This window comes from Cimex lectularius, unplaced genomic scaffold, assembly GCF_000648675.2.
Source record: "Cimex lectularius strain Harlan isolate CLEC.00 unplaced genomic scaffold, Clec_2.1 scaffold148, whole genome shotgun sequence".
NCBI classification, from domain to species: Eukaryota; Metazoa; Arthropoda; class Insecta; order Hemiptera; family Cimicidae; genus Cimex; species Cimex lectularius.
This window is the reverse complement of record NW_019392849.1, coordinates 200,808-222,515: the sequence shown is the minus strand read 5'-3', so window position 1 is coordinate 222,515 and position 21,708 is coordinate 200,808. Positions and strand designations below refer to the sequence as shown.

At 33.9% G+C, this 21,708-nt stretch overlaps 1 protein-coding gene across 2 annotated transcripts in view; it reads right to left on the bottom strand.

The window, feature by feature from the left end:
- The window catches only part of LOC106669003 (NACHT domain- and WD repeat-containing protein 1), a 220,857-nt gene extending 220,210 nt beyond the window's left edge, over positions 1 to 647 (bottom strand). For both annotated transcript variants that reach the window (XR_001340852.2, XM_014398243.2), the window contains exon 1: positions 605 to 647. The gene's annotated coding sequence lies outside the window, so the exon portion shown is untranslated. The remainder of the gene's footprint in view (positions 1 to 604) is intronic.
- Between the last annotated feature and the right edge of the window lie 21,061 nt (positions 648 to 21,708).

Below are 21,708 nucleotides of genomic sequence, written 5' to 3'. Positions count from 1 at the left end.
GATGCAGTGATCCGCCATCCGCAACAATATGCATATCGTTTAAAAAAATAATAATAATCGATTTTTAAGGTATAACAAAGCAATCTTTAAAGTTTCACCATTTGTTGGTGGGGAAATATTTTAAATATTGTAATGTGTATTATGTAAACTAGCCACAGGTGGAATATAAATATTTTACAAAGAAACATACTTATGAATTACAAAATAGAAAGATATAAATTCTAAAGTAACATTGTCATTTAAAGATGACATGTTGTGGATTATTAATTAAATAATAAAACATACTTTTTCTACCATTATTCTCTTTAACTTAATCTATCTTTGTTCTTCTATTTTATTCCTAAATAATAAAATGGAATGAGGTCTCTTAACAACATTATCCTTATTTTAATAACAAAAGTAAAAAGAATGCGAAGCCTGATACAAAATATTGTTTCCGAATAATCGCGCTTTATTATGTTATAAATTTTTTTATTTTTAATTTTTTTAAAAAGTAATTATTATGTTGTAGAGGGAATTTTTAAATGAAAACTCAGTGCCTATCATTTTTAAATTAATTAAAGTTCAGCAAAGGGTGAAATAATCGTTGTTTTAATTTATTTACCTTTTTCGATCGAGGACGAGCGAAGTTTAGGGTTGACGTTCTAGGGGTTAACTGAGGTGGTTAAAGGAACCCAGCAGAATCGGTGGTGGGATAAGCTTGCGCATTGGGTGCTAGCAACAGGTTTCTGCCCGAACACCTATGTTTACTATGCTACCCGCCCGCAAAAACTAGGCCGTTCTTTATTTACAAAAATAAATAAGGGAGGAATTGTCCACGCCACGTCGATGGTCTACAGAAGAACCAAACTGGACTGGTTCCAACCAAAAATACGTGAAATTATTTGGATTTTAGTACAGTTTTATTTTGAATAAGATTCGGTGGTTTTTTGATATAAAAGTCAGATATGTAACAGCCTTATGTCGACAAAATCAAAAGTTCTAAAGTTAATTGCCAATCAGTGTTGTCGATAGAACAAAACTATTTCTTGTTGGTGCCTAAATTATTCTATTTTATGACACTCTGATTGATATATTATAGCAGTAGGGGACCGAGCGTCCGATTCGTATTTACTAGTTCTAGCGGTTCTGGGTTCGAATCGCGTTAAAATACCATTTGAGATTAATTAGGAAAATATTATAGAGTGTCTCGACCGCGATACCCAAAAAGTGGTAGGACGCCCTCCTGTATTACACCCGATTAAAAAAAATTAACATTTGGAAAATAAATTTAAACAGTAGGAAATTAGAACATAAATTGCGAACTATTTATGATTCAAAAAATAGCATCTGGAAATCAAAGGAAGCACACTAGCATCTACATGAAAAATTTTAAGAGCTTGACCGGAAGACTTTGTGGTTATCTTGATACCAGTTAATTAATCTTTATATAAGGTATTGGTTGAAATGAAAAAGTTATTGTCATGAGCTGGACTCGAACCCAAGACTTTCGGCTAAATACGCCGCTGCTCTACCACTTGAGCTATCGTGACTTTGATCCACTCGGACACTAACTTCAAATCACAACCACAGCTTTTGAATTTTCCCTCCTTTTTGCAATTTCTCTAATGCCGTATAATCAGGATTCGATTCTAGGCGACAAATGAAATAACTACGGGGAGATTTAGTGAAGATATTCTTCGTTTTACTTATTAAATCCGTTATATTTCGTGGTCCGATTGACCAAATGACTTCTTTCAATTAATTATTCTTTATGTAAGGTATTGGTTGAAATGAAAAAGTTAGTGTCACGAGCCGGATTCGAACGCACGAACTTCGGCTAAATATACCGCTCCTCTACCGTTTGAGCTTTTGTGACTTCGATCCACTCGGACACTAACTTCCTCTCACATTTGAAAAATGCAAAAGGAGGGAAAATTTGAAAGGTAGGTTGAGATGAGAAGTGGGTGTCCGAATGGATCGAAGTCACGGTAGCTTATGTGGTATTAGCCTAAGGTTGTGGGTTCGAATCCGGCTAGTAACACTAACTTTTTCATTTCAATACTCAATTAATTATACACAATTTTTTTCGAAATGAAAAATTGTGTATAATTAATTGAGTATTTATATAATTAATAGAAACTGATAAAATTTAGTATTAATGTAGAATCACACCTGTGAATCGTACCCAGTCCCGCTAATCTAGTATAATCGTTAATAAAAAGTGTTTCTATATGAAGCCGCGATTTGCTTATAATTAGAATAAAATCGGGTAGTCGAAATGAGAAGTTTGTGGCATGGGCGATCGAAGTCACGGTAGCTCGGGTGGTAGAGCAGTGGCGTATTTAGTTGAAAATCGTGGGTTCGAATCCCGCCTGTGACACAAATTTTTCATTTCGAAAAAAAAGTGTTTAATTAATTGAGTATTTATATAATTAATAGATGCTGATAAAATTTAGTATTTTTCATTTCATCCAATACCTTACATAAAAATTAATTAATTGAAAGAAGTCATTTGGTCAATCGGACCACGAAATTTAATGGTCTCGATACCAGGTTTTTCGTCGGTGTCAAATATGCACAGCTTGCTTATAAAAGCACACTATGATCAAGGCGAGATCGTATTAAGATTTAGTATTATCTTAGAAGATCTTTCCGATCAAGACCCATGAACATGTGCTTTCTGATTTTAATAAGGTGAATATTCGGAAGCATTTTGCTTTTCCAAGGGATAGCTATGGACGTGTCTATTTTAAAAATTTTTAACCTGCGAATTACTATTACCAAAAAAGATTTCATTAAAATATGCAAATTTTGTAAGATATTTACAAAAGCCAAAAATAACAACTTTATCCTTTATTTAAGAAAATCAGCGAGAATATGGCGAAAATCGTGCTGAAATGTAATATTCTAATATAAAAGTTATTTACGTTAGGACGAAAGTTGAAACCTCTGAATAAATTAGGCGCTATTAAAATTTGTCGTACATACTCCAGGTGCTAAATACCAATTTATTTGCTCTTTATAAATTATTAATCAGTTACGTTTTCAACCCGAATTAATAAAATATGCGTAATTTCGCATCTCGCCCATTTCCGTAGAAAGTCCTTCAATTCCCCTAATGTTAATAAGACAGGTATCCGTCCAGATGCAGTAAATCCCATGGCTTTCAGCGCCATTTTAGGCGAGTAATGACCTGGTATTACCATAATGACCCTTTTAGTAAGGAGGGCGTTCGCCGAGGGCAATCTTAGGGTCAGTAATATCTTTTGAATTGATTCAAGAGTAAATTCGAAACGTACTTCACTTGAAATTGACTCAATTCAGAAAAATTAAATTAAGTTAAAGCGGATTATTTTTTTACCTGATAAAATTTATATTATTATTACAGTACTTTAGTTTATATGTATATGAATTATTTTAATTTTGTTTCATTTATTTAAGGGAGCACATCACTTTAAAAGGTCGCCTTCGGCAAAATGCAACTTTGCATTTTTAATTTTTTCATTTACCTCTTTTCCTGTCTCTTTCTGAATTTTTCAATTCTCGTTTTATACTGTTTTCTAAACATGGTGGTATTGAAAATATAATTATATTTAGAAGAATTTAATTTAAGAAGCTATGAATTTTTTCTACAAAAATAAACTATTTATACTATTCTAGAAAAATAAAAATATTCTTTAAAAAATCTCTCTTTCATGCCTATAGTAGATTTTGGAAATGATCTTTTTTTTCAAAATCTATGCCCATGGCTTGTTGATATTGATTTACGTCGTTCTCACTTCTTGGATGATTTACTAGTTGCTTAAGGCGGTCACCGCTTTGTTTACTGATTTTTGAAAGTGATTTTAGTGTTTTAGTGAATTCTTTAATGTTTTCTGTTACAATAAAAATACAAATGTAGGCACTCTAAGGGGCGTCGGTGGTCGCAACGCAGTCGCTGACACGGCGCTCATTACTGTTAGGTAAAGCTCCCGGGTTCAAATCTAGCGGCCCTGCATTCGAACCCGGCATACTTAGAAATCGGCTTTTTTCAAAAACATCGGCACCCTGAGGGTTTATATGACCTCTGCTGTTGTGAACCCTCGTAAAAAATATTTTAAAAAAATGTAGGCACTTTAATCCATGATGGTGTCTAGAGAGATGACTCCATACCAAAATTGGTTAACAATAAAATAAAACTATTTCTGGTTGTCCAAATTATATTCTTCCGATGTTATAATGTCAAGGAAAAGTTTTATTAGTTTTTTATAAGATCAAAAACAAAAGAAAAATAATTTTTTGACCGTTCGTAGTTCTATGCTTCCCTAAGCTTATTAATCCGATTTTTTGTTTCTCTTTTCAGCAAGATCTCCAATCTCACCCAGTTGATCTTTAAGGTCCCTTTTACCTGTTTTATGATCCTTTAACTGCAACCACCATGATGAAAATTATTTCGTCGTCTTGTTCTATTTGCCTGTTGATAGAGAAAATCCAACTGTTCGACATATCAACCACCTTGGGTTCTGTTTTTCTAGTTTTTTTTTTACTTTATGTATTTATATTAGTTTTGCTGTTTTAATTGTTCATACTTCGGATTACTGACATTATTTTAGATTTCAAGCATACTTTGCTGGAAAGAAGTCTGATTTAAAAGTATCATTTATGACTAGGATCGTCAGCAATTATTCAACAGTTTTCAGCCGGACCAACAAGACCACAATTCATAACAACTTTATAGCACAACGATGAGAACAATTTCAGAAGCATCATTCAGTGAAATGTCGGAATGAGCTTAGCGAAGCCCATTAGGGTCATTTCCCTAATCTCGCTATGTCCAATTTCGGGCCAGATCAGCAGATCCTAATCCGATTCCATGCCATTACGAATGGTAAATGGCAAAACGGTTAAAATTTGAACCGTAAGTATTTTTAGGTATTTCTATTTGTCTAATGAATGAATTGTATGCTTTTATGTTTATCTAATGAAATTATAAAAAGGTTTCAAATAAAATAAATCTCGGTATTTAAGTCACGTCCAACATTTCCATTTATATAATGCGTTAGACAAACTGAGAGGTAATTTTAAAAAAAGGCACATCATGGGTAATTTGGGTTAACCACTAAAACCGTGGTTCAGCAGCTTCCTAATTTCCTTTTAATGAAAGTAATGGGCGGGGCGAATTGGGTAACGAATTTTAATTACCAGGCGCAACCTTTCAGCTCAGGATAACCCGTTAACGCGGTGATACAGAGATTACGAAGGTAGTAATTACTGTCATAATTTAGAAGTTTCTGTAAAATTGTGACGCTTCACGAAATTGTTATAATATATACGCTTGTGGAAATTTATAAATGAGACTTAGATAAATTATTTCACAAAATCATAAATCCAACAAGCCATCCCGCGCAGCCCTTATCTGTTTATCATTTAGCCAATCTAATATAATACATTTTTAACTTAATGGAAATTTCACCATTTCGACCATTCAGCAGTATATTGTTAAAAAAGATAAAACTTAATAAATAAATTTAACGTTTATTTTTTGCTTTTTCCCTAAATTATTGCAAAACATAAATTTATTACATTCATATAAAATTAATCTACCGATTGGCTTTAGCTTTTCCATCATTTACTTAGGAAACAAATTACTTTCAATATGATTGATTTGTTGATTTATATAAAATCAACTCTGCCCACATGTATATGAGGTGCATACGCATAGCTTTTAAACCTAGTCGGAACTTATTATGTCGTGTGTGGTGATTATTGACCGTTAGTCGATAATTATTCGGAAATCGTGAGATGCGGTCTAGTGGTATGTACAGAAAAACATTTTCTTTATCGTGCCAACGTTTCGATCTTTATTGAGATCATCATCAGGGCTCAAAGTGTTTGTCTTCTGTGTAATTGAGCCATTCTTGCGTGTGTGTTGAGAGTACCCTGAAACCTACATAATTATCGACTAACAGTCACTAATCACCACACATTTCTACACGAGAAGAACGAAGAACATGGGATTCTATGAACTAATTTCAACTACATATGGACACGAAGCTAAAAGTATTCTGTCGGAATCGCCAAGAAGGAGAAGAAACTCGCATCGGCTATCAACCAGAGAACTTATTTGTTGAAATGCAGACAACACATGGTATTTCCTACTCACATGAAAAACAATTGTAACTTCACAAATGCCACAGTAATACAGCCAAACACCAGAATTAGCGACATACATAAAGCCACAATACATTTCAAAAGAAACATTTTAAACATAGAAATCAGCACGAGCATGAAAAATATTAAGACATTAACACAAAAATTATACCAATTAAAACTCAGTGCCGCCAACAGACATTTGAAAATTTTTTTACACACATCAAAAATGCATACAATGTCTACTTTGACCTAATTAAAAACAAACACACCAAAAAATTGAACAACTTAATCAAGAAACAAACACCTGTTAACACAAACAAATGGTTCCTAAACCAAACCAAAACTAACATTGGGCACTTTCAACTCGACACGCAAGAATGGCACAATTACACAGAAGACAAACACTTTGAGCCCTGAAGATGATCTCAATAAAGATCGAAACGTTGGCACGATAAAGAAACTATTTTTCTGAAACCTACATCACACCAGACCGCATCTCACGATTTCGGAATAATTACTTATTATATACATTCCTCCTCTCTCTTTACACATATTACATAATTCTCTAATTCATGATATCTGGCAATCAGTTTTATTCTATCGGTCCTCTCATACAGCACGCTGATATAAATACTTCCAATCACAATCTATACAAAAGAGAACATGAGATATTTACCAAGTACTGAATGCTATAAACCAACTCTATAACTTCTCAAATTTGGAATAACCCGCCTAAATATTAGCTACTGGGCTCAAAAATTCTCACATCGGTTGGCATTCCTACACACTCTCTATATGGAGCCAAGGAATGACCCCTTTATTTTAATGGTCCACATCTAGAAATCTTTCTCTAAATTAACATGAATTGTTGAAAACCTACAGTCTATTGAAAAGGAGGTTTCCTTTTACGATAATTCATTTACAAAAGTTATTCAAATCAATATGACGAAAATCCAACAACAGAAGAATATATATTTTACTTATTTATTTTTTTACGAGGGTATATCAACTACAAGGTTAGATGAATTCTCGGATGCCAGTGTTCTTGAAAAGGGGTTTTTGCCGAGCCACTGGATTCGAACCCGGATCTTTACTTTACAGTTATAAGCGCTGTGTCAACGCCTAAACGGTTGCGGCCACAGACACCCCTAACAACAAAAGGAAATAAACGCAAAAATTCTCATTTTTTTTAGATACGTAATTGTTTTTTTGACTGAATGAGCACCGCGCTACCATTTCAAAATCAGCTCTTTTCAATTTACTCCTTATTTGTAGAAAGGGAAATTTTACTACTAATTTTTGATATAACTTCATAAATTTCACGAGCCATTTTATGTTTTCAGTGAACTCTTCAGAAAAGGCCGTTAATTCGCAAAAGTTTAATGGCCGATCGAGCTTTTTATTCCTATTAGAATGTGCCACAGATGTGGTATAATCCATCACGTCACAATATTTTGTTCAGAAATGAACTTCTTGACTAATTTTCTCGTTATATTAGTAACAATCTTTTTTAAGGGCTGACTTGTGCTATATCCAGTTCAATTTATTTAATTGGCGCCCATAATCGCACACAATATTTTATGCTGTAAAAACTTGTGAATTTTTTAACTTCATTTTGTCTCTCTCTCTCNTCCTTCTTTCTTCATTTTGTCTCTCTCTCTCTCTCTCTCTCTCTCTCTCTCTCTCTCTCTCTCTCTCTCGTCTTACATACACAGATCCTAATTTTCAGTAATTCTCTAGTTTTCGTGCTCCGCTTGACCAAATAATAGATTTCAATTAATTAAGGATTTTAGTTGAGATAAAATTTCAATGACACGAGCGGGATTCGAACCCACGATCTTCGGCTAGATACGCCGCTGCTCGACCACTTGAGCTATCGTGACTTCGATCCACTCTGACACTAACTTCCTATCTCAGCCTGATGATAACAACATGAACCATTTGAAAACATTCACAATAGCTCTCCTTGGCCATTTCATTTTGTCGCCGAGAATCAAATAAATTACATGATATTTGAAAAATGGCAAGAAGGAGGGAAAATTCAGAAGGTGGCGTATCTAGCCGAAGATCGTGGGTTCGAATCGCGCTGGACGCTGACATTTTATCTCAACTAAAAACCTTAATTAATTGAAATTTTCAGCAATGTTGCGGGTACCTTACATTTTAGATGAATCAGATTAATCGTACCTGCCCTTTACTATTATTACTAGACAATCAGCTTACGCTATTGTAAGATACGCTAGCGTTTTTAGCTATTCAGGTCTTCAACATCCAGTGATCACAAGAGTGATGATAGCATGCCCCAATGAAGGCATCCATGTTGTGGTATTTCTGTCAGTGCTTGATAACCTATAGATAGAGACCTATCGTTATTATGTATTACGAGAGCTATTGTAAAATTTGTTCCCTTGAAAAATAAAATCGTCTGGTCAAATGTCATTTGAACAACGTAATATCTACTAATCAGTTGGTGTAGGGATCCGTCCAACAATAATTTAGTGTATTAAATATAAATGTTTACTGGAATTGCCTAAATTTGGCCTTTGATTATTTACGCTTATCGTCAGTTCGTCATACTATTATATTGTATGATTGAACATTAATCTTTGTCCTTTAGAAGAAATTAAGAAATTCCAATCACAAACTACTGCTTAATCATTAAGCGGAATATACTCCGTCAAAACGATCTGATAAAAGGATATCCAAGGCTGCCGACGGCGGAGGCCAAGGGCAAACTATTAATAATTCGCTAAGGAAGCATGAATCGGGATGCGTTCGGTCACTAGAACTGACGGCCCATTTGCCCTTCGGGCATCATTGGCATTTGGCCGTTGGTGGAATTAATCAGAACTGGCTTTGTGACAGCGCCGGGTCTGTCATCCTGGTGTGCTCTTGTCACCCTCTTCAAACGATAATATAGGGGACGATTCGATAATGTGCTCTTTGTTCAAATGACCTCAAGGATAATCTTCTAGAACAACGAGGCGAATTGTTTTATTCATTCGATAACTAAGAAAAAGTAACTAACAAAAATTTAATTTAATGCGTAGTTTTTATAAAAATGTAAGTAAATAAGTTTGTGTAAGTTTTATCATTAATTTTTTATTACTCTTCGCAGGTGTGTTAAAGCCAAAAGAATAAGTAACTTAAAGTTAAATAAATTAACTAATATAGTTAAATAAATAAGTAAATCCCCATACTGAAAAATGTCGTATACAATAAAAACTTAAGTAATTACAAAAAAGAAAGTAATGAAATACATATTCAAAAATCGTGAGATGCGGTCTGGTGTGATGTAGGTTTCAGAAAAACATTTTCTAATCTTGCCAACGTTTCGATCTTTATTGAGATCATCTTCAGGGCCTGGGATTTACAAGCATTGTTTAAATTTAAAAAATACATGTAGGATGTAAAAAAAAGTGAATTTATACAATGCAAAAATATATTTTTGCTATTCAAAGTATTTCTACTCACTTAAAGTGTTTGTTTTCTGCGTAAGTGTGCCACACACTTAAAGTGTCGAGTTGAGAGTGCCAGTGAGATATTGATGTTTTACGTTTATATACGTTGGATTTTGGAGGGGTGGGGAAGGAAGTCGGTATAGAAAGATATTTTTGTATAAGGAGTCGGCGTCTTTGAGGTGAAAACAAACAAAGAACAAACACTTTCAGTGAGTAGAAATACTTTGATTGAATATAAAAAATATATTTTTTGCATTGTATAAATTCACTTTTTTCACATCCTACATGTATTTGTTAAATTTAAACAATGCTTGTAAATCCTAGGCCCTGAATATGATCTCCATAACGATCGAAACTTTGGCACGATAAAGAAAATATTTTTCTGAATCCTACATCACACCAGACCGCATCTCACGATTTCTGAATAATCATCGACTAACGGTCACTAATCACCACACGTAATGAAATACTATTGAGGGAAATATTCATTGAAGAGAAAGATGTTGCAAAATCTCTTCATGGTTTCTAGAATTTAAGATTAGATATGTTTTTGTAACAAGAATACAGACAAGACAGGTCCTCGAGCCGGATGCAGTCTGTATGATAAAAAATAAAAAAACTAATATACTTAGCTTGGCAACATTAGATGATTATGTTGCTATAAAAATACATTTTTCGCACAGTGTTGTTCCAACACACCTATTTACCTATATGATTTTAACTGGGACCTACAATATAATAAACAGAAATGTTCTATTGATATAGTATTTAAATGGTAGGACTGGGAGACTGGAGGGAACTTTTAAACTATTGTAGGAAGATATGTAGATTTAGAGCTAATTTCACAATGTAATTTTTAGTTGTTTCGTGTTTCGTTTAGAGTTAATTTTCGTTGTATAATATATTAGTGAATGTATGCGATGCAGTTAACTTTGTCATAAGTTTTTTTAAAGTTATTAGTAAATCAGTATTAAATAAGTGCATGTTTAAGAATTGAAACACAATTATTAATTAATAATTAATAATTGGTAGACTCTTCTGGACGGTTAAGATAATTAAAGAGCCTGGCTTTATCAATGTATTGATGTCCATTGATTATTATAAATTAAATGAAGTCTAACAATAATAAAAATCAAAGTTCAATCAATATCTTGTATTCTGCTCGTAGATCCTGTTTTAGTGTTAATCTGTGAGTGAATGAAATAATTAAATTTGAACAACGTATCACCTCCGAAAAATTAATAAAATAATTCTAATTTTTGACGCGCTTGTGTTGCCAACCTATTTGGTTAAACAAGACCCATTTATAGCTAGCTCTTAATGTTTTTAAGCGGTTCTTTCCCTTTCCATCTGAATTTATGCCAGGATTATTTCTTTTGCAGTAACAACCATGTTGTTTAGTGACCTTTAAAAGAGAATTACCCGGGTGGCAGCAGAGCGCAGTATAGACTGGTAAGTAGAACATCGACTATGAGACTTAGAATTTATATTGAAGCGATTGGATTTTGATGTTTGAACGTGGAGTTCAACCCTATAAAAACATACAATGTTTTTATTAGATTGGTCGTTACCGATCATTTAACCAGGTTAAATGATTGGTAAAGACCAAATTATTTTCAACAATCCGAAGACAACACGGAGATATTCTTTTGTGCTGTAATATTTGCTTAAATCTTTGAGCACGTTGATTTTTCAAAATTTTGTATCTAAAGCTGTATTGAGTTCGTTTTAGTCATGTTTATGGATTTCATTGTTTATAATATTTTATTCCGGCATCGATAATATATAATTCGTGAGGCGGGATGTGTGACAGATTTGATTTTTTTCGATTTAAAGTGAAAATTATGTATTAATTACTAAGGATAACTCTTCCATTCACAATGCCAGGTTTTTTTTTATATAGTAGATTTTTTTTGGTGACTGGTAATCAAAGTCTCTCTTTCTTTCTCTTCGACCTAAACTAAAAGATCTTACAGCACAGTTCTTAATAGAACGTAGCAGTAACCAGATCCATATTTGGGAAGAAAACTGCCGTACCAATAACTTAGTGTTGTGAATGAAGGATGCATTGAGACATCAACAGTATTAAATAACAAAAGTAAAGATAGAAGCATACTTCCTTTTGAAACGCCAGGTAAAATGGGATGCAAAATAACAAGTGTTTAGGCTGGTTTGGGAGTATCGGCTTGTGAGGCAACTGCAAACATGATTCAAACTCATTAAGGAAGTACATTTCGGTTTTCCATGTCAAAAAACGTCCAGTCAATACTTGTGTTCTAGCAAAATTTAAAAGTTCTGGGTAATGAAAAAGCAGAAAAACATGGTAGAAGAAAATCTGAAAAACAAAATATAGGCGTAGAGCTTACTTGTGATAACAGCGATAAGCATAGACTTTCATCAACACTAACATATACGAGAAATGTTCAAACACCAGCAGTGCCAGAAATTGGAAACGCATGATTAAAGAGGCTGGATTTGCCAACGCGACAGAAGCGCTTTAAACCTAGCCTTGTAGCAAAGTTCAAGAGCATAAATTGCTTATGATTACAATCTACAATGTACGATTGAACGATATACATGAAGATAAAACGAATGAATTTTTCTCTTTCATTTGCGAAAATAAAACAGAAGAAATACGTAAAACTTATGATGCTGAGTAGCTTGACCGGATGTAGTAAAGACTGTTAAAAACTTTTGACAAAGAGTAATATTTTATGAGTAAATCTAATGAAAAGTGACGCTAGCCCTGTTGGCGACTACAATCGACCTATTTCAGAATCTTAATTCAATTTCTTACTTTGATAATAACTTTTCTGGCTACAATTTAACCTGGATGACCGCCAAAAAGCGGCGGCAAACTTATGGTTTTGAAACCATCTAGTGAAAGACTACACTTTTCTTTGGCAGTAGCATATCCGTTAAATGACTTAATTTTATTTGGAAATTTATATTTATATNTCGCCGTCCCTCCGCGTGTATTCCTTCTCTTTCCTGTCTTTCTTGCGTGTTTTGTATTGAATGGCAGCCATTTGAGAATCTTGATCTGGTTACTGACTCTCTGGTGGGAATTTATATTTAAGTACAGTTTTTTATACCAAAAATGTAACTTGTGAGGTGATAAATCTTAAATTTGGTCGTCACCGATAATTTTGGTTCTATCTGTCAGAGGGGATTCATTATTATACTCATTGAAAAAGCGCCTCTCAAATAACGGTAACGACCAAAGTATAACTTGTAACTAATGGTAACAAGTTTTCTTCTCTTTTGGAATTTCTATATAACTGTTCCAAAAAAATCATATCGGAGAATTTTTTGACCCTTGTTATTATGAGTGGATTTTCTTAAAAAAATTAAAATATTGTATTACTCACAAAATAGATTTATTCCATCATTCCATTTATAACCTCGGTTTATCTTTCCGTGAGGTAATTATTCGTTAATATCCATTATATTGCGTGGTCCCATTGATCAAATAACTTCTTTCAATTAATAATTTTTATGCAAGGTATTGGTTGAAATGAAAAAGATTGGTTGAAAAGTGGCAAAAAGGAGGGAAAATTCGAAAGGTAGGTTGCGATGGGGAGTTGGTGTCCGAGTGGATCGAAGTCACGATAGCTCAAGTGGTAGAGCAGTGGCGCATTTGGACGGAGGTCGTGGGTTCGAATCCCCCTCATGACACTAACTTTTTCATTTCAACCAATACCTTACATTCGTAAGGCATCGGCATCGGTAATATTCGTTAAAATGTTTATAAATTTTCAGTACTTTTCAATTATTAAAAAAAAAGTATTCCAGATTAATGAATTTTAACGTAATTTGCTTGTTATAAACCGATGTTTATATTGTTTTAATTTTTATCTATAAATAACCTTTATGATAAACAGTAATTAATCTCGGCAAAGACATCATAGACCGTTGCTCAGGAGGGCATCAGGCGGAAAATTGGGCAGCTGTGCCTGAGGGAACTCCGTTTGATCTGATCCGAAATCAATTTTCAGTGGTCTGCAGAGAACCAAAACTTTTGATCAGTTTCGAAACACGGTGTACATGGAGAGAACCAGTCCGTCCTTATACGAAGTTGCCCTAATTGACCCTTCAGATAACATTTTGTATCCAATAGCCATCCGTCAAAGAAAAATCCACTTTTTTAAAGAACACTTCAAGATTACATTAATTTATCATATTATTAATAAATTAATTGTAAGTTAGATCCTTTTAGAGCGATTAAATAACGAGGTGAAGGAGGTCGCCAAACGTTTCACCACTTTGCCAAATGAAGATTTTCCCAAGAGGAGCAAACCTCTAATGGTAATGGCGCTTCATAATGCCGAAGAGTCTCAATTTGTCTTCCTTGTCATTGGGAAGTAATAAAGTAAAAGTGACTGAAGAGAGTTAATGCCGGCATCGGTATTTATTGGTCTCGACCCTCAAGGAAAGCATTTATCCTCCGGCATGGAGTCTATTGGTTTCGTCAGTCAATGTTTTGAGTTTTGTCCCCTTTGACTTTTCCTCGTTTCTTTTTTCCGGCCGATTTGACCCGGTGAGAACGTTATTTTTCCGCTTCGTTTAACGGGCCGTGCTGTTCGATCATTACCGCCCTATAAATCCGGGGATTCACTGTTGAACCCCTCTCACTCACTCACTCAATCACGTTCTCTTTCAACTCATTCTGCATCTCTCTATTTTTTTATAGTAATAAGAGAATTATTCTTTCTCTTCTTTACCTTTTTCCAAGAAAATAAATTTCAATTTGTTATTAGTGGTCTCCATTATTTAAAAATTAGGTCATTGATTATATAAAATACCAAGTTATCAACGATATATATTTTTTAATAATAACTATATTTGACATACTTACTGATTGACTTTACTTTGATCTCGGCCTGCCTGTTAACAATTGAAATATATACGTTTCTAGTAAACCTACTTTTCCTGTAGAAACGAAAAAACGAACCAGAGCTTATTAACTCATTGAATAGCTGATTTATTGCCTATTTATTGATTAGTATATTTTAATTTAGGATCATAAGTATATCAGGGTTCTGGCCAATCAGCTGTTAGTTATTTATTAATTCCAATGATTTTTATTTCTATGTGTGTTTTTCTTAAATAATGAACAGCGATATTCCTAACAGTGTTTTGCGAGATTATGAACCTATAATTTGATCCTTTTTAAAAAGATAGTTCTGATTAAAAAGTTAGTTAAAAAGATAGTTATAATTCGATTGTACCGATATTGTTATTTTGGTATGTCGGAGAAATTTAGGCACTTTTCAACACTGAAGATAAAGAAATACCGATATACATAATATAAAACTTAATAATGTGTCATCAAATGATGTTAGAGATAAACCTACCTGTTGTATGTATCACTTTAATACCCGGAAGTAAATAACTTACTTACTTGATGTTAACCTTCATTAATTGAACTGCCAGATTTGGACAAATTTTAGCCCCAGAATAAAGTCTCTCTCTCTCTCTCTCTCTCTCTCTCTCTCTCTCTCTCTCTCTCTCTCTCTCNCATCCGCATTCACTTTGCACACCATGTTTTACCCATGCTATCTGGCATCAGCATAGAGAAAAATCCTCTTTTTTGATACCGTATAAGAAGCAATCGGTTGTGCTTTGACCTGGCTCTTTTCAAATGGTTTTCGCAATTCAAAAATCATAAGAAAAAGGACTTTCCACAAATTGTAGACAACAAACCGATCTTTGGGTCTGATTGCTTCTCAGGTCCTAACTTTGGCAGAACTCTTTACTGGCCAAGCCAATTAAAAATTTGCAAGTCTAAGTTCTCACAAATGGGCTGGTGCGGGAATCCGGGATTACATTGTACATAGAGCAATAAATATAATATTTCATAATGTGTCATCAAATGATGTTACGTATAAATCCACCTTACTTTACTTTATGTCCCAGAAACAAATAAAAAATAATTAAATATATTTTCCACCGCAAAAAGACGAAAAAAAGTCATAACTTTAACTAACAAAAATAAACTCCAGGGATCACACATCAAAATTTCCCAACACTGAAGATAAAGAAATACCAAAACCAACCCATATAGAACGACCAAAGTGATTGGTAATGACCAAATTAAGAAAAAAAGATAATTTTTATGTTTTCCAGTCTTATTGCTGTAACTAATAAATTTATTGATCTCAAGATCAGTCTCGAAAGAAAGATTATTAATTAAATAAACGTATACTTTTCCTCGTACACATACTCTCTTCTGAATGTTTCACCCCAAATTACGTCAAACAAACAATCCACAACTCCTAAAAATAGTTTTGAATACAAATTGATAACCAGAAACGCCTTTTTAAACTTCCCCTTCCCTCAAGAAATAGTTTTCCAGACAACCCTTAAATGCATTTCTAAAAACAACGCATTTTTTCTTCCTTTGACAATTCTCTGTCAATTGTAAAACATAGCAAAAAACCCAAAAACTTAACTGATACTTTCCTACCGTCCGATCAGCCTTCTTAAAGCGCATGATGGGACAAGCTTCTTTCTGACTGCAATCTCTTAACTCTTATTCCTGTCCAAGGGTCCAGCGACTTCCGTCATTAATATGCCCCAAGCCACCACCCCTGAGTTGATGCAGTACGGTCCGTCTGTCATCTCCAAATGTTCAAGCATTTGACCGAGCATGGCCCTTTTGACTGCTGTGGGAACCAAACAGATAATATTTCCTTCCACCTGTATCCTCATCCTGAAGTTTTATTTATCCGATAATCAATGTTCTCCAAGCTTCCTCTACATAAGTTATTTATCCTATCAACGGTTCCACGAAGAAAGTGTACTGGCACCAATCCTCTTACCCCTTAAACTGTGGGATTTAATAGGATAAATTAACTTTTTTTATTACATCTAAAAATGACATCGCAAATCATAACCTTTGCTGTTGCGAAAAAAAAACGAGACGTTTATAATCTGAAAGAGAAATTCACCAACATCAGTAATAAAGAACACAAATGATAAAGGACCTAAATGAAAACCCTTGGGCATTCCAGATTTTGCGACGATAAAATTGGAGAAAGAATTTTTAATTTTGAATTAAAGCTGTATGAAACTATGAACCACAACGATAAACGCCCATGGAATCCAAGAATATTTAATTTTAATAAAAGAAAATTAAATCTGACACAATCAAATGCTTTACTGATGACAGTGAAAATACATCAATTTGTTTATTGTGAGGAAAAAGCAATTAATATAAAATTTTCATACAACGGCAGATTTTAGGTTGAAAACCAGGGTGTTCGGGTTTTATCAATTTGTTACAGAGAGGTAATATCGTAGTCATGAGATTCGGCAAACGGGATAATTAGTATTTTTTGATAAACTTTAGAAAAACAGCAAGATTTTAGTAGAGTTTATGGAAAAATAGCGTAATTCAATGATTTTTTAAAATTAGACGTAAAGGGAGAACTAATGTCTCAGCACTCTTAAGAAGAACGTAAGTAATTTTGGCTGGATCGGTACAACTAGTTGTCTTGAAAGATTTCATTTTTATTACCGACAATAGTAATATTATTAAGGAAAGATTTAGATTGTTAAAACATAACCTACTCGGGCTATTATTATAACAAATTAATTAACCGCTTGTAAAAAATTCAACAAATAGATAACTGCATAACTTTCAGAGGTACTAGTTTTATTGAAATAGTGAACATTTGTAGAAGTGAGAGGGAAAAATTTCAAATCCTTTGTGTAAGAGAAGTAACATAAATAATAATTTACAATTAATTAAGGTTTTTAGTTGAGATAAAAAAGTCAGTGTCACGAGCGGGATTCGAACCCACGATCTTCGGCTAGATACGCCACTGCTCCACCACTTGAGCTGTCGTCACTCCACTTCCCACCTTAACCGATGATTAACTTCGACACCTTCGATCCGCTCGGACACTAACTTCCCATCTCAACCCCACCTTTTGACTTTTTGATCTCAACTAAAAACCTTAATTAGTTGTAAGATATTAATTGTAAGCGGACCACGAAACTAGTGAATAAATAATAAGACAAATACCAGAATATAGTTTTCGCCAGCCAGGTACGTTCTGTACAATTTTACCTAGACTAACGAAACTGAATCCTCAACACGCGGTTAAAACGTATAGACTGTTACTGACATGTAAACCGGGTACAAGCGTAAATTTGTACTAATTTAATTCTTTTTTTCTATTCACTTAATATTACTATTACCTGTTCAGTTATGCAAACGGAACAACATCATATTCGAGTAGTATCTATTTGGAGAAGTTCGACGTAAATGCTTCCTTCACTTAATTAATATGTGTTTTTGTGTATGGTATTGGCTGAAATGAAAAAGTTAGTGTCACGAGCGGGATTCGAACCCACGGCTCAATACGCCGCTGCTCTAAACCACTTGAGCTATCGTGACTTCAATCCCCTCCCTATCTCTACCTACCTTTCGAATTTTCTCCCCTTTTGCGTATTGAGCCGAAGGTCGTGGGTTCCAAAACCTTACATAAAAATATTAAATAATTCAAAGAAGTAATTTGGTCAATAGACCGCTAAATATAATAGATTTAATAAGTAAAACTAAATATAACTTCACTAACAGCTGCCCGTGGCCACTTCATATGTAGCCGAAAATCGAATCCTGATTACACAACATGTGAAAACTGGCAAAATGGACGCCACGACGTATTGTAGTATACAATAAATGGTATATTACAACCAACAATATACGGTGTATGTTGAGATGGGGAGCTGGTATCCGAGTGGATCAAAGTCACGATAGTTCAAATGGTTAGAGCAGCGGCGTATTGAGCCGAAGGTCATGGGTTCGAATCCCGCTCGTGACGCTAACTTTTTCATTTCAGCCAATACCTTACATAAGATTAATTATTGAAAGAAGTTATTTGGTCAATCGGACCACGAAATATAATAGAGTATATGCTTCCTTTATTTGTGAGGAACCATTCCATTTACAAAACCAAAACATCCCTTTCATCCTAAGCATTGGAAAAACTTTCTTTTCAAAATATCTTCTCAAGAAATCCATTAATAATTTATCAAACTGTACTCTTCGAACGACCCCCCTCCCCCCAAGATGACTGAAACGGCGGTTGTTAAATGCAATGGTATGCAAGGGATGAGCGACAATAATTTTCACCCGGCTCAGTAAATGTCTAGAGGCACCACTAGGCGACAGTCGTTTAAGCTACTCACACCATAGGACCACATTCAGTAGATTTGCGTATTTTATGTACCACATATAAAATAAAAATGGACGTGAAAAAAAACCGCGTCTTCTCTTATATAATTTATCTGTCGCCGCTTCCTCTGTTAACATACTACAGCGAGTCACGTGACATTTGTTGCTTTTACACGGAATTATCGATCGGGAATAAATTTCATTAAATGTAAATAATTCTACAAAAGTAATCTTTTAATCATTTTTATTTCAAGTAAATTTGTGCGAATTGGTCATGTTAAAACTGACGCACCTTTTGATAATATTCAGATGAAAATTATACTAAACATTGCAGAATGTTTTGGTGGTACGGAACGACAACATGAACAATAAATTTGGCATAGTATTAAAAGATAAAAGAATATGTAGAAAGACGTTATTCAACGAAACAACAGATAACACTTCATTGATTATTTTAAAAAATATTTTTGGATAAAGAAAAAATATTCCGTTGAATATGCTACATTTTACATTCATTATAAACTGTTGACTGTTTAATAGTAACAGTACTATTATAATTCATCTGAACAGTTTTCAACTTCTGGTGTAATTAATGTGACAATTTTCTCCCTTTGGGTTAATTTTTGTTCTATTTTCGTACGCACGTCTCTTCCTCTTGAGTTGTATTTAGACAAGCTATTATAAACTCTATCTTTTAAAAACGTACGCACCCGGGTCGATTGTGATGGTGGTTGGGGGTGTGAAACGGGTTGGGCTGGTTGCCGAAAGAGAGCAGCACTTGCAAAGAGTGTTCAATTTCAACCCTAAGCTTCTTAACACTCTGCCCATTATTCGGTCCACACACACCCATACACATGAAATGGCCATTTCAAACAAACGTAATTGAAGAGGCGAAAGATTACAAAACAATAAATTTTCTACATCAAGCCAGTATTTTTCTTCATTGCTCAATACAATGAGAGATATAGTAGGGAATGCATTTCAACACATGAACATAAAAATGAAGAATATGAACAAAAAATAATGCTGAAAACAAGGACATGTGACATACATAAAAAATAATTTTCATCACAAAATATATAATACTAGAATACATACAATTTACTGCAATGCATTATTATTATAATTCCCAACAATAAATCATTAACATACTTTTTAAATAATAGTTTTTCTTTTTGCATTTCTAATATTTATATTATGTAACGCTTTTACTTTTGTCAGTCAATGCCAAGTTGGTTTATAATAAATAAACTGATCTTACTGTCAGAATCCTTACTGGAGATCTATTGTCATTCTTAATCTTGCTATTGAAAATTCAATTTGATATGCCGTCAGGTTTAATTACCTATCAAGATGCAATGACATGACGGCGGATTTTCCCTGCAGAGCTACACGCTTTGTGAGGACAGCCTTTGCCGATTGTGCTCGGAAACTTAGTAGACTGTTTCATGAGCTGTCATTGAACGAATGAAGAATATCTAAAATTAATTAAAGTTTTAAGTTGAGATAAAAAAGTCAGTGTCACGAGCGGGATTAGCCCACGACCTTCGGCTAGATACGCCGCTACTCTACCACCTGAGCTATCGTGACTTCGATCCACTCGGACTTTTTTTTTGAGAGAGAGAGAGAAAGAGAAAGAGAGAGAGAGAGAAAGAGAAAGAGAAAGAGAGAGAGAGAGAGAGAGAGAGAGAGAGTGAGAGAGGGGTAGAGGATTGGTCGTTAAAGGTTTGACGGCGTTTGGGGAGAAACATTCAGATCAGAGTAGTGTACCCGGCTAAAGATATGTTTGTTTAATTAATAATCTTTCTTTTGAGACTGTTTATGACATCAATTAGCGTTACATTAACTTTTATCAGTTACAGTAGTGAGACTGAAAAACGAAAAATTATCGTTTCCTCTTTAATTTGGTCGTTACCCATCATTTTGGTCTTTCTCTCTATGTCTTTATCACTTTATGATCACTGGAGTTTATTTTTGTTATTAAAGTTATGTCTTTTTTTTGTCTTTTTGCGGTGGAAAATATATTTAATTTTTTTTATTTGTTTCTGGGACATAAAGTAAAATAAGGTGGGTTTATACGTAACATCATTTGATGACACATTATGAAGTGCTATATTTATTGCTCTATGTACAATGTAATCCCGGATTCCCGCGCCAGCCCAATTGTGAGAACTTAGACTTGCAAATTTTTAATTGGCTTGGCCAGTAAAGAGTTCTGCCAAAGTTAGGACCTGAGAAGCAATCAGACCCAAAGATCGGTTTGTTGTCTACAATTTGTGGAAAGTCCTTTTTCTTATGATTTTTGAATTGCGAAAACCATTTGAAGAGAGCCAGGTCAACGCACAACCGATTGCTTCTTATACGGTATCAAAAAAGAGGATTTTTCTCTTTGCTGATGACCACATAGCATGGGTAAAACATGGTGTGCAAAGTGAATGTGGATGTTGTAGAAAGATTTAGGGGATATGAGCACTTGAACATCCTATCGGAAACTATATTTTTGGACGCATTGGGAGATCTGGGGGTCTCCGTAATTTTGTCAAAAGTTTTTAAATCAATAATGTATTTGTTGTTTCTTATACCAGTGTCGCCTGCTTTAATTTTTCATCTTTGAAAAGAGAAAGGATAACCCTAATCGTGCTGGGACCGATGATGTAAAATATTATTAAATATATTCAATAAATATTTAATATATTATAAAGAGGATAAATTGATTTAAGTGACGGAACTTAAATTGGTATATAATTACTGTTATTTAAAATTTTAAACGAAATTTGAATATCCATTAAGTCAATATAATTATTTCTAATTGTTCTAATTAATGCCTTATAAAATAATATTATACAATATGTTTAACTTAAATTTTAGTTTTTACTATTTTAGTTATATTAAAATAATAAAAACTTTGCCTTAGATAGATAGATAAATAGATCAATCGATAGATAG